We start from the raw sequence: 11,490 nt of genomic DNA on the forward strand, positions 1-11,490 counted from the left end.
TTGGCTTACACTAAATGCGTAATAACTGAATATTTTCAAGTACCTAACCTGTAAATTGATATTGATGAAAGAGTTCCGACACGGCTCTTCGCAAATTAATACCAAAATAGATTGCTATCGTAGCCATTAAGTATATTATTTCCAATATTAGAACACAATTTAAAAGGTAGCTGCTGTTAAATTTTAGATAAACTGTACATTATTATTGTTAACCCAAATAAATATAAAATATTTTTTCATTATAAATAACTAGGAGTAAAATAAAATCATAAAGGCATGTGTAATAGTTGTAAATTATTGTTGAATGCTATAATATAAGTATAAGTATGCTATATGAAATATAATTATATTATAATATAAATTGTGATATAGATAGTATAAAACTTATTGATTGACTGAAATATGGCAATAATAATCTGGTCGCATTTCACACCATACATAATGGTTTTTATAATTTTTCAACCATACTTTTTATCACTGATTTAACAATTTTCTAGAAAAATATGTTTTCTACCGATACTTTTTCAATGATATTATGACAAGCTGTTGTTATAGGTACTTGCTACCGATTTATTGAGAAGTAGAAAGTAATTTAGTACAACATAAAACGTTACGCTTTATTAATTTAAATTAAAATGAAGGAGGAAAATGTACAGAACAAATAAAGTGTAATAAAAATATTGGATAAATCAAGTACTTCTTCTTTGTTTTAAAAAATCATTAACGCAACTTAATTAATTTGAAGTAGGCAACCGTATTAAAGCCGTAAATTGCTTATATTTTCCTATTGGAAAACATTTTATGTTTTAATTGTTATAATTTAACTGAGTAAGTTTAACAATAGATGTTTTAAATTGGATTTATTTGACGAAACTATGAAATGAAACTAAAGTTGATTGACTAATTTGGTTTATAATATTATTTTTAATTTCATTTTCATAATATTATTATCATCAGTTACACGACACATACATAACCCATACTTATAAAACATACAGCACAATTATTGATTTTTTTTTATTGTTTTTATGTTCTAATAATAGTTTTAATAGTTTTAAGTACCCAAAATATTGTAAAGTTATCTCCTGGCCTCCACGAGACAGGCTTGCCTAGTGTGGAGTCCATGATTAATATGAAAAATGTAATTGTTTTTCTTGCAATAAACGATTTTATTATTATTATTTATTATTATTAATTTCAAATTGTTTTATGTCAACTTAACTTAAATTAAATCAGCTATCGAATTTTCATCTTATTGGTTCAATAAGTTCATAATTACCTTAAGCATTTTTAGTTTAAGTAACGTTAGAAAAAGAATATTTCCAGTAATAGCTCTAAAATCAACGTAAAATAAAATATGATGACAAAAAGATAAAATATAATGTAAATAATGTATTTGATATTCATGATTTACTGAGAGACATTCCCTTTTCTGTATTATGTATAATATCTCCTGATAAAATATCCTGATTATAAAATTATAATAAATACTTACAACAGTTTTATTTTTTTAATTTCCTTTATTTAGAACTGTGTAATAGGGTTCGTTAATTAATTAATAAAATAACATACAATTAGATCTACAAGTAGATATTTAACAATTTCAAATGCAATACATTTCCAGTCAATCCAGTTAAAGTACCTTGGTAAACTCTTAAATAAATGTTATTCTTTTTATAAATGAATAAAGAAATCTCAGGATAAGTCAAATCTATGTTATTGTCTATCACATTTTTTTCAGGAACGCAGGAGCTGTAAAAAATTTAAGGAGCTGTGTATTGACGTGATTGTAAATGATATTTTTTATTACTACGTTATATTAAACATTCACCAGTTAATGAAATCCTACAAAGTTCATGTTTCTTTTATAAGATTTGGCAAGAAACAAGATTGCTCAGCGCAAGAGAAAAAAAGCGAAAATCGATAAAAAGCTAAGTACCTATTTCGTATGTTTTCAGTACAGTAACTTTGTTTGGCATACAGATTAAAACGGCGTAGGTTGAGAAGGCAGCCAATGAAGTTCGCGGCTGTTGCGGTTTCTTCTAAGTCACAAGTTCTCAACTAGTTAGTGTCTTATCCCACTTTTAAGTACCAACGAACAGTAAAGGACAACTAGAGTTTTCTGAGACCATAATATGAAAAGTATTTAAGTATAACAGCTCGATTTTTTACCCGTTGATTGGCACATTGGCATTAATTAAGTGATCAATAACGTTGTAAATAATTTATTTAATCATAATTTTACAAAATGTACATTGTTCTTGCTGATACGAAAGATTATTATTTTTCTGCTTAGTCAGTCGCAAGTATTTAAATTCTAGCTTCGTTATAATTTATATTGCATATTTTAAATAATAGCTTGTAAACCATACCAATGAGTGATGATGATGCATAGTTGTGGCCTTGGACAAATTTTGATGTCTATCTGTAACATTTTTACTTATTTTGCGTGCTAATTCAAATTCTAATAGTTTATTCAGTACATAAGCCCTTCCAAGGCACTTATACACATCCCAAATATGGGCTGGTGCTGAGAAGAAATTAAACTAGACTAGTTAACTTAAACTAAAGTACGTATGTTTTATCATCGATAGCGCTTTATTTAAACTTTATTTTACTATATTACCAGCCCAACAAGTCTTACTTATTACTGTAATCAATAAGGGGTAGTAACTTCTAAAGTTTGGGAACCGCTACCCAAGTTTATCAGATCACCGACCGTCTTCATTATACCAACAAGCGCGATGTTCACACCCCGGCCTACGTTCGCGGCTTGTTTCGTTCTATGTATGTAAATGAGCCGCCTCGAGTTGCTAACAAATACACGACTTTCGGGCCACATTGGATTGGGAGCGAGTTTTGCTTTACTTTTGAGTCTTAAGAGTTTAATATTAAGTCGTTTTAAATACATAGCAGAAAAATTAAAGGTTATTTATATGCATGATAGGACAAACTGAAATATGTTATTAGTAGTTACCAATTTTTTTATTAGAAAAAAGACCGTGGACTTTAAAAGCGTTTAAAACGCGTATAGGAACAAAATACGTGTTTAAAATTTTAGAGTGTTAGTAGTGTGGTAAACACCTATGACTAAGTTTTCTGAGCATAGGAGGCAAGTGTTATGAGAAGTTTGCATAGTGTACCTACTGTTGCAGAACTTTGAAAATCGCTTAGGTACCTACATAATTATAGCTTTATTACGGTCGGTAGGTAAGTAGCGCAAACAAATAGTTAATTAGTAATTATATTATTATTCACCAGACTAGGTTGGATGGACAGTTCCAAGAAATAATTACGAACCGAAAATGTATTTTCACATTTCATACAAATCGATTTGAGAAGAACTAGCTTTTACCTGTGGCTTCGAGAATTGACTTGAAGCTGTATATTTTCCATTAAAAGATACAATTTTCTGAAGCAAATAAATAATTCCAAGAATGAACTCTTTTAACAGAAATTTTCATAAATTCTGGCATCAAACTGGCTAAAATTGTCATGATGATATCACATTTTTTTAAGTGTTTTGAAGTGAGAAAGAAAACCAAGATGGTTAGGTAAATCAATCAGTATTTTCATTTTTAGTTCAAATAAGTAACTGTTGTTAAAAAAATAAGGGTTGATATTACACTTTTACTATAATATGTAGTTAACTGAATAACAGTCCTTCAAGAACCTTTTAAAAATGAACCACGACCTACGCAAGTAAGTAACGCTGTAGATCGTTGTTAATTAAAATAATTACATAAGTATATGTAATATCATGGCGTCATCATTATTAACTTTGATAACAACAATAATATGATTACGATCAACGCAACGCTCCAAGCAGGTTTCAGTACGGTTAATTGAAACTCATCTGAATTCCCGGCTGTAAATTTTTCGTTCGCCGGTTTTTTACAGAACTTTTCGACAGAGCCAGTTTTCTGTTTATTTATGAGCTTTTGGTACGGCCAACGGACGGCTTGACCAACAATATTTTCACATTAAAGGCTCTTTTTACGCAATGCCGATTTAGACACATAAATACACAGTGGGTAACCATTGTTTTGAAAACCTTTTTGGGGCTGTAACGCCTGATATTACTCGTAAAGCAATGGCGTTTATAATAATAGAGATATCTGAAATTAGGCCTCATAAAAATATTTTACAAAAGGCATTAAAAAACCCAACCCAATCAACAATTTGACGGCGATCTTCTAACGTTTATTCGTACACATAATTACGTGCGTTGTAAAAGACAAAACACTAAAGAAATACGCAGAGCCAATAGGCGACAGCGTATTAAAGGAAACAATACACGACACGGGGGCGGGTAACGAGAAAATAATCAATCTCCCGAGTCCATATGGAAGCAATCAGCGGTCGGTTATTGCGTCCGTCCGATCCGATAGTAGAGTCGATATATCAAAGACGGCTCAATTACTAGCTATCTCCAAGACGCAGTTGAAATGAAAACTGTCGGTGCAGCCTGCGACTTGTAGGCATACGTCGGGGTCTTATCAAATGATAGTGACATAAGGCAGCTTTCCAGCAAAGATATGTGTGGAATGGAGTGCTGCGATATTTTGGAACGATATGACATTTTACGCCTAAACTAATAGAGATGTCTGAATGATGAGAGGAACCAGGGAGTTCTTTTCAGCTTCAGTTTGTCACACTCGTATCCAAGCTCCTCACTTGGTTCACTTGTAATTTTCCGTCTTCTTTGTGACTCTAGCAAAATGGATGGTAGATTTTTTCAGCGAAGCTTTTGGTGGAAAATCTTCCTTACCTTATAATATTTTATTTCAAAGTCAATTATTTTTCACACAGCAAATTTTTTTCTTGTTATTTACATCTTTTGATATTGAATAAGAATTTGATAAGAATTTTGATAAGAATTTGATAANTTTTGATAAGACTTTGATAAGAATTTTCCTCGCAAGGCTTCAACCCCAAAGCCTAGATTCAACTTTGGTACAGTTACCTATTTATTGCCGCCACCAAGATGCAGTTGGGAATGATTCTGTTCCACAGCGTCACGGCCAGGGCTGTGTCGCAGACAGTTGGCAAGCCATGCGGACGGAGCACCCGATTTCACAATAACAGATCGGATCTGAGTTGTATGATTTTTTCTGTGACTGACAAAGATTGAGCTGAAACAGAATAACGTGAAAAAAATTGTGGGAATCAACTGGAAGTTAAGGCTTAAATTATGACAGTAAAAGTGAAGTTGGCGGTTTTGGCAATAATCAATCCATTCAAAACAAACGCTTATTAAACCTTTAACGTTTTTATTTGATTTAAAACAGAGTTCAAGCAGGATTTACGTTACATATTTTTTAAATCGATAAATCATAATATTGAGTCTGGAAATCATTGGGCCTATGTTGAGCAGTGGACGTCCTGAAATCCTGGATGAAAGAAAATCATATTCTCCTTGTTCACCGAAATCTTCAAAGATCGTTTAATTTTGTGTTTTCGTTGCACTGACGTGAAAATAAACTCCATTAAGTATTTCATACGTGTTAAGTGTCAAGCGATGGTATCTTGGTAGGTACATATTAATGCAATTACGTTTGAAAGCCCGCCTAAGGCCCTATGTTCATACTGCAACATAATATAGTCGTATCGTAGCTATAGCTAAAGAATACCCATGGTTAAGTAACGTAGCTAAATCATCTTAAGATTATACACATTTAACAATAAATTGAAAAATTCTTCTAAGTATAATACGAGTATTTAAAGGCGTAATTTTTTGGAAGTTCTAAGAAACTGATAATTAATCGAAACAATAACAACGACATGTTAAGCTAATATTTGTTGCTGCTGCTACGTAGCTGTTATGAAAGAAAAATATATTGGTAAGTTATTTTATTTTATAAAAAAAGACAATTTGCATACCTATTAGTAATATCAGATGCAATGTCAAAGTTAAATAAAATATTTGATATATTTTAAAAATAGATGCTCTCGGCATTGTTAAACTTGAAGTAAAAACCCTTAATAAGTCCCTTTCCAAAGCAAATTGTTTTAGTGTGTTTAACAGCCAATTTGAGCAAGTTCATTCGGTATACATAAAGAGAAATTAGGTAATTTGTTTCCCGCCCCTTTTTATGAGTCTCTGTGTGGGTAATAATACAACAAAAGGTACACACAGTAACTCCAGTGTCTACAGAACGTACATACATTAACTTTAGTGTCACAAATTATAAGGATGTAACTCAGACAAAGGAGTTAATTAGTACCCCAGATTCGATCTTATTTATTTGTCCTTTTTTTCATTGTATATTACACTAGCTTTCCGCCCGCGGCTTCGCCCGCGTGGAATTTTGTCTGTCACAGAAAAACTTTATCGTGCGCGTCCCAGTTTCAAAAACCGGGATAAAAACTATCCTATGTTCTTTCCCGGGACTCAAACTATCTTTATGCCAAATTTCATCAAAATCGGTAGCGAGGTTTAAGCGGGAAAGCGTAACAGACAGACAGACAGACAGACAGACAGACAGACAGACAGACAGAGTTACTTTCGCATTTATAATATTAAGTTGGGATTATAGGTACAAGGTATTGTATTTTTTTTTGCCAGTCAGTGACTATCCGTACGTATACATCTGTTAATTTAATGTTTTAGTTTTCCGATAAGACTCTCACTAGTTAAATATAAAAAAAAAAACAATGTGTAAAGACTGTTAATGACCATTACAGGTTGCGTTTCTGATCTAGGAAAAAAAGATTAGAGTCTAGTAGCGAAACCTCTTAGTCTTTCGTCAAGGTTTGGTGATAGCTGTTCCATTAAATAAATAAATTATTAACCGTTTTCAAAATAAATTATGTCTTTCCTTATTACTTTTTGCGCGGTATTCTAAACAAGAGGAAACCACTAAATATAGTACAAATAAATTGAATAAGCGACAACTGCATCGACCGTGCAACGCGCAAGTGATTCATGTCTGCACAGAATAGGAATAGTTGGGCTGAAACACCGCACCTCTTTTCATGTTATATCGCCAGATTTTTTATTCGATTTCAGATCTTATTGTGAGGAGATAAAGGCTATGTGGATACCAGCCAGTTTGTGTACACATATCATACGTGGAACTGTTTCGTGTATGGCTCAAACTCTCAAACTTTTAGTTTTTTTTGTTGCGAACTACTTTTTTTGTGTTTCAAACAATATTCCCTAAAAAGTTTTTACACTAGGTACTACATGCTTTGCCAGATAAATAGAAATTGGAAATTATTTTTCCTATAGCACTTCGCTTTTCATCGGCTACAGTAACCTCCGCGCTGGAAATTGCTAGAATACATTCACATTACAGGAATTATATTATACTAAAGCCTGGTCTGGATAATCTGTTGCTGTCGCGCTCGCACACTGCGGGCGCCAGTCGCACAGTCGCGACAGCAATATAATTACGCGCGAGCGATAAGGATGGGTAGCTCGGGGTCATTGGACAAAATTCTACGTGCTCACGGACCAGGCTTTAGTCATCATATCTAATCCAGAAGACTTAGAACAAGTATGTTATGGCCTAATTTCTATCTGTTATTATAGATATGAATGTATAATTTTTAAAATGTGAAAATCTAAAGCTAATTACAATGCTGTAATGGAGTAGGCATATTATGTCTATCGAAACCCTAGCTTACACAACTAACATAAAATTTTATGATATCAAAGACCTAGAAAAGGGTTCAAACGTTAACTCTTTGGCAACCACTGGTCAATGTATACGTGACGAGCCCGGAAACTTCCCGCGTCTTGTTACCGCTGCCGTGTTTGGCAGATTGGATTTGTTTTCCCGCATGCTAATATGGTACGTGCGACTGTGACGCCTTGGATTAGTCCCGATGAAAAAAGGCATTCGGTCGGTGGGAACAATAATAATCATCCGGATTTTTCGGCGGGCTGATCGGGTTATAATGGTTTTAGAACGGAGTGTTCTACAAAGCAAGTGATTCAGTTTTCGGCGACTGAATTCCGCTTTGATTGCTTTGGACATTTTTTGAGTTTTGAAGAGACTGAAAACTGGCGAAGCTTACCTACTTACTTGTGTTATAAATATTTTATCAAAACACTTTTTATTTTGGGATATGATAGTGCTCATTTACTAAATATAGGTAAATCAAGCCTAGCTCCCTCTACGTTCTTTCCATGTTCTCTCAGTTCTGAGGATCACAAGCTTTCTCCCATCAATTTTATGTCATGCCACACTTTTGTCCACGCCATCTGTCATGATTTTGAGTAATTAATAGAGTTATGTTATAATTTGCAATCATGAACTAGGTATGTTTATAAAATTAAAAATATGAAATAATCTCAATTTCAGACTTCTTGGTCAATGCGCTACGCAAATATTAATGCCTATGGTGAGAAATAAAGAATTATTATTATTATTACCAGCTATTTGTAAATATTTTGAAATGCTGAGAGGCCTATGTTTGCAGTAATTGCACGCGAAAAATCTCGGTCCTTATTCCAATGGAATAAAGTCTAAAAGTAATAAAGTAGCTTGGTTGAGGAGCAATATGCATGCGACGCCGTCGCAGGCGTGTAAATTGTTAAAGTTGAGAGCGGTTGCAATTTTCGCAGCTGTATAAAATATTGTCAGGAACAATATCAGATGGTTGCCGATGGATGTTCTCTTCGGCTTTTCGGCACGTTTCAGTGCAACGTCACAGATTGAGTTACTGCATAGGCGAAAATGTTTGGCGCAAATTGTTTTCTGTGCTTGACGCGTCCCCACGCTGCTCGTTAAATGACCGCGTGGCTGCGGCTCTGTGTGCAACGCACAGTGGTTTATTGCGTTAAAATAAAAACGGACGACTTTTTTCCGAAAAAGTATTTGCTNCTCCTCATTTCTGATTCGATCACGCAGGGAAACTCCGAGCATAGCCCGCTCCATCGCCCTTTGGGTGACCTTGAGCCTTCTTATGAGGCCCATAGTAAGCGACCACGTTTCGGATCCATATATCAACACTGGCAACACACACTGCTCGAACACTTTTGTCACAAGTGGGCCTCAGAATGAACATGGACAAGACAAAAATCATGTCTAATGTCCGTGTTGCACCCACTCCTCTGAAGGTTGGAGACTCTACACTCGAAGTTGTTGACAATTATGTATACCTGGGACAAACAGTCCAGTTAGGTAGGTCCAACTTCGAGAAAGAGGTCAATCGTCGAATCCAACTCGGATGGGCAGCGTTTGGGAAGCTTCGCCATATACTCATGTCCGAAATACTTAACATTTAGATTAGAAAATTAAACTTATATTTGAAATACCGCATTTTTGTAATCCACTGATCCAACGGAAGACTTTGTCGAACATGAAGGAAGATCCAGTTTGCACAGAAACGTTATCGCGTCCCTCGAGACAGTGTGTTTTCCGGGATGGTAACATACTTGGACAGAAAAATAAAATATACAGTCTATCCAATACAAGTTTATGTACCTATCTTGTCTCCAAACACGTGAATTTTGAAATGCCATCAAAAACTACATATATGTATATTTAAAAGTGCGATTCTGTAAACTGACTATAAAAATATTAAAATTTTCAGAGCTTTACAAAGAACTTAATTTTTACTTCATTTAACTGCCCAAAAAATTAAAATATCTATTAAAATATTCTATACCATAGTTACTAAATAACGCTGTACTTCCGTAAAGCTGGCTACTTATGTGAAAGGCATTGTTAACTAAAGTAAATACTTGTCTCCAACAAAAAACTAGTCATTGATGATTAAATTTTTTACGCAGTTCGTTTTTTTTTTGCTTTTTCAATCTATATCTATATCTATATCTATTATATAAAAGAAAGTCGTGTTAGTTACTCCACTTATAACTCAAGAACGGCTGAACTGATTTAGCTGAAAATTGTCAGGGAGGTAGTTTAGAGCCAGGAGAAGGACATAGGATACTTTTTATCCCGTTATTTATTGCCATTAAGGCGGAACAAAGTTCGCCGGGTCAGCTAGTAATTTATAATAAAAACAACACAATTTTATAATAAAAACACAGAATCTTTATTAATATAAAATATTTCACTACCAGTCCAGATGTACGAGGAAGAAGTGTTGACTCTGACAAAGATATCGCGCTCCGACATGGGCGCCTACTTGTGCATCGCCAGCAATGGGGTCCCGCCGTCTGTCAGCAAGCGGATCCAGATCAAAGTACACTGTGAGTATTTGTACATAAGGTTTATGTTTCTATTTCAAATGTAGGTATAAATGTTTGGCCAAAGTAATGACCGTTTACCTAAACTGCTACTAAACGTACCCCACAAAGAAATTGATTTTTACTTTAAATCATTNTTTTTTGAGTTTTGAAGAGACTGAAAACTAGTGAAGCTTAGTTACTTAAGTACTTTTGCTATAGATATTTCATCACAACACTTGTCAATCAGTGATGTGGGATATGATAAATAAGACAACCGCTTATTTACTAAATATATTGGTACATTAAGCTCTCTCTGCATTCTTCCCATGTCTGATTGTGATGATGATGATGTCTCGGTTCTGAGGATCACAAGCTTTCTCCCATCAGTTTTATGTCCTGCCACATAGCTCTCTCTTGCTTGTCCACGATATCTGTCACGCTTTTGATAAATTAATAGAGTTATGTAGAATTTGCAATTATGAACTAAGTATGTTTATAAAATTAAAAATATCTCAATTGCACACTCTAAAAAAAATCTTGTTGCATCAAACAATATTGTGATGATTGCGACCAAGTCTCTTGACTCCATACGAGCCTATCAAGACGTTAGATACATCAAATAAGATGGTTTTGATTACTCTTACTGTTGTTACTTTATAAAGTTATCTAAGATCTTGTTTAATATTAGCATGATGAATTACTATACTAACTAACTCATCTTGATAAACATTACTTATTGTTTGAGCTAAATAATTAAAAATAATTGAATCAAGCAAAAAAATAAGTAAATTATAGAAACGACGAATATACTTGTTAGAATTAATAAGAGTGCCTGCATGTTTAAATCAATCACAGATGAAAATGTTATTTTAACAATTTAGTTTTGATTGATTTATGTATTATTATAATTGTTTTATTCAATTTATAGTCAACCAAGAGAAAAACGCTCTTAGTTGGCCTTCATTTTTTAGAGTGCAGACTTCTTGCCAGGAAAAACCATGTCCACTACTTAGTATCGATTTTATTATCAATGCGTTAGGCAAATGTTAATGCCTACCAGCTAAATGTAAATATTTTGAAATGCTGAGAGGCTTATGTTTGCAGTAATTGCACGCGAAAAATCTCGGTCCTTATTTCAATGGAATAAAGTCTAAAAGTAATAAAGTAGCTTGGTTGAGGAGCAATATGCATGCGACGCCGTCGCAGGCGTGTAAATTGTTAAAGTTGAGAGCGGTTGCAATTTTCGCAGCTGTATAAAATATTGTCAGGAACAATATCAGATGGTCGCCAATGGATGCTCTCTTCGGCTTTTCGGCACGTTTCAGTGCAACGTCACAGATTGA

Source organism: Ostrinia furnacalis, unplaced genomic scaffold (genome assembly GCF_004193835.3).
Source record: "Ostrinia furnacalis isolate ACB-3 unplaced genomic scaffold, ASM419383v2 OfSCF0710, whole genome shotgun sequence".
NCBI classification, from domain to species: Eukaryota; Metazoa; Arthropoda; class Insecta; order Lepidoptera; family Crambidae; genus Ostrinia; species Ostrinia furnacalis.